Here is a 3,634-nt window from a genome sequence, read left to right as displayed (position 1 = left end):
TTATTTTATTAAAGTTACATAAATAAGTACTTAATAAATTCTTCTTCTAATCAATAAGGTTTGCTTCGTCTACTGAACTGTTTAAGCACAGGTGAGGCTCAAAAGTAGTAACAAATACCCAAAGATGTCCTTGAATTCTCAATCTTCCGTCTTGCATCCCCCAATTGCTGGCAGTTCATGTAGGGCTGAATATCAATTACTGGACTTTTTCATGCTAGGTAGCCACTCTACAGACTGAGTTACAGCCCATCTCTTCTCTTATCAACTAGAAATAAAAATAGTCAAGCAAAATACATGAGATAAATGAGTGTGGTGATGTGAAGTTGCAGTCCCAGACCAAACAAACTGAAAAAAATTCCTGAGGACTAAAAGGATGACTTGACTCGGTGGTTAAGAGCACCTGATGCTCTTGCAAAGGACCCAGGTTCTGTTCCCAGCAGCTACAAAGCAGTTTGCAACCATCTGTAACTTGGGTTCCAGGAAGTCCAGTGCCTTCTTCTGACCTCTACCAGTACCAGGCATGCAAGTGGTACATATAGAAACATGCAGATGAAGCACTTGTATGCATAAAATAAAAATTAATTTCTTAAAAACTGGATTTCCTTAAAGTAACTTGTAAGTTTTAAAATACAGGTTTCCACATACAAGATATATGCAGATCATTAGATTTGCTTCTATCAGCCACAATCAATTGGAAATCCAAACTTAGGAGCAGTATGGTGCATAAGAGCATCAAAAAACAAAACACACCCTTATATGACAGTCCATGACTACAATTCAGGAATGTGGAAGCTGAAATAAGAAAAATATTAATTCATAATCATCCTGGGCTACACGGTCAGACCATTATCTCAAAATGTATCAACAACAACAAAACAAGTATCACATATTCATGGACATGAAAACTATCTCCAGGGGCTACATATGTTGAAAAGTATTTAAACATCAAAGACAAGGAAAATCACACACAAAAAATGCAGAGCTGAACATGTTAAATAGAAGACTGATACTCTTCAACATTTAATATTCTCTGCCCCTAAAGGCATTGCAGGTGTGACTACTGTGTCACATGTGTATCAGTAGGTGGCAGAAAGGAGAGAGGATATGTTCTCTCAGTGTTCTGACCTATGAACATAAGAATAATTAGTAGCCTAACATTCTCTGATAAAACCAGCCTGACACAACCACCAGTTCAGTGCTGTGCAAAGACAAAGGGAACAAATCAAAGACTAGAAGAACACCACCAGAGTCCAAGGTCTGAAATTTACGTCCAGGGGCTATAATGACCACCAGTCCTATACCATGGTACCTGAACAGGGGTCTACCAGAGATGACCACCAGTACAAATCTTGAAGTCCTGGGTTGGGGACATGCCTACAAACTGACAATATCCCTGCACAGAGCCATAAAGCCCAGGTTGGGCATGACATTACTGAGACCATTCCTGAGATGACCCCGGATACTCAGAGAACCTGGGCACCACTAAGAGAAGCAAGAAGGTGGTAGAGAAATGGAAGAGAAACAGAAGGATGTAGACACAATGAAGAGAGGCAGAACTGAAGATTCAAGGGTAGTATAGAACAGCCTGTTATGAGTAGCTGGTGATTCCACTTGGGACCATGGTATAGTCCTGGTCTATGATACCACCAGGGGCTACAACTGGGTCCTTGGCCCTGAAGCATCAGGAATCTGTTACCACCAAAGGCCAGCCAGATATGTTGGGTTTGGGCTTCCACCTGAGGACAAACTGATATCTGCAAGCTGTTCAGAACTGGCCCTACCCATCTCCTGGCTATCCTAGAAGACCTAGTCCTTAGAAGTATGAGAGCAGAAGAGATGACCCTGCCCCAAGCCAGCTATAGTACTCTGCATACAGTCCTGTACCTCCTTTGAGCAGTACAGTAGAGGTGGCCTTTAACTGTATGAGCATGGATGAGTCAGCTCGGAGGGCATGGAGCAGAGAAGGTATGGCTAGGCTAACTGGGCTCAAATCCAGGGCTTTGAATTAGCCCACCCCAACATCTACCCCATTGATTAACTGTTGGAGTGCATGAAGGAGCTGATCCTACAGGTCCAAAACTACAGGATCTCCATGACACAAGGCAACAACAGGAATTCCAGTGAAGTATCAGTATTGATAAAGTAGAAGCCAGAGGCCTTATACCACACCAACAACTCACTGCAATGAATATTTGCAAACAGAAAAGTATGGACAAAGGAATAGAGTGTGGGACACACAGTGACACACTACAGCTTGCACAAGATTGTTTTTCTTCTCTGTTTGGGGAAGTGTTGCAAGGGTTTTGAGTGGGTACAAGAAGAAGAGAGATGAATGGAATTGGGGTATATGATTTGAAAAACATAAAGAACCAACAAATTTTTAAAAGTAAACAAAATTCAATATTTACCAAATTGATTATAGTTTTTACATAACACACTGACAACTTAAAGTAATTGTAAGTGTTGGCAAGCTAATTAGAAATGCATATGGAAGAAAGACGTGAAGAACTCCCTTAGAGAACAAGTAGAAGCCTACAGAGAGGAATCGCAAAAATCCCTGAAAGAATTCCAGGAAAACACAATCAAACAGTTGAAGGAATTAAAAATGGAAATAGAAGCAATCAAGAAAGAACACATGGAAACAACCCTGGATATAGAAAACCAAAGGAAGAGACAAGGAGCCATAGATACAAGCATCACCAACAGAATACAAGAGATGGAAGAGAGAATCTCAGGAGCAGAAGATTCCATAGAAATCATTGACTCAACTGTCAAAGATAATGTAAAGCGGAAAAAGCTACTGGTCCAAAACATACAGGAAATCCAGGACTCAATGAGAAGATCAAACCTAAGGATAATAGGTATAGAAGAGAGTGAATACTCCCAGCTCAAAGGACCAGTAAATATCTTCAACAAAATCATAGAAGAAAACTTCCCTAACCTAAAATAAGAGATACCCATAGGCATACAAGAAGCCTACAGAACTCCAAATAGATTGGACCAGAAAAGAAACACCTCCCGTCACATAATTGTCAAAACACCAAACGCACAAAATAAAGAAAGAATATTAAAAGCAGTAAGAGAAAAAGGTCAAGTAACATATAAAGGCAGACCTATCAGAATCACACCAGACTTCTCGCCAGAAACTATGAAGGCCAGAAGATCCTGGACTGATGTCATACAGACCCTAAGAGAACACAAATGCCAGCCCAGGTTACTGTATCCTGCAAAACTCTCAATTAACATAGATGGAGAAACCAATATATTCCATGACAAAACCAAATTTACACAATATCTTTCTACAAATCCAGCACTACAAAGGATAATAAATAGTAAAGCCCAACATAAGGAGGCAAGCTATACCCTAGAAGAAGCAAGAAACTAATCGTCTTGGCAACAAAACAAAGAGAATGAAAGCACACAAACATAACCTCACATCCAAATATGAATATAACAGGAAGCAATAATCACTATTCCTTAATATCTCTCAACATCAATGGCCTCAACTCCCCAATAAAAAGACATAGATTAACAAACTGGATACGCAACGAGGACCCTGCATTCTGCTGCCTACAGGAAACACACCTCAGAGACAAAGACAGACACTACCTCAGGGTGAAAGGCTAGAAATCAA

General features: G+C 40.2%; 1 non-coding gene across 1 annotated transcript; it reads left to right on the top strand.

Annotated features, from left to right (window-relative positions):
- The first annotated feature begins 1,029 nt into the window (after positions 1–1,029).
- On the top strand, positions 1,030–1,159 carry LOC120093440 (small nucleolar RNA SNORA17). Its single transcript, XR_005486500.1, has one exon. It is a non-coding gene; the product is annotated as a small nucleolar RNA SNORA17 (small nucleolar RNA).
- The last annotated feature ends 2,475 nt before the right edge of the window (positions 1,160–3,634 follow it).

The sequence above is a fragment of the Rattus norvegicus genome, chromosome 6, assembly GCF_036323735.1.
Source record: "Rattus norvegicus strain BN/NHsdMcwi chromosome 6, GRCr8, whole genome shotgun sequence".
NCBI lineage: Eukaryota > Metazoa > Chordata > Mammalia > Rodentia > Muridae > Rattus > Rattus norvegicus.
Note: the sequence above shows the minus strand (reverse complement) of the source record. Positions and strands in the feature narration are given on the sequence as shown.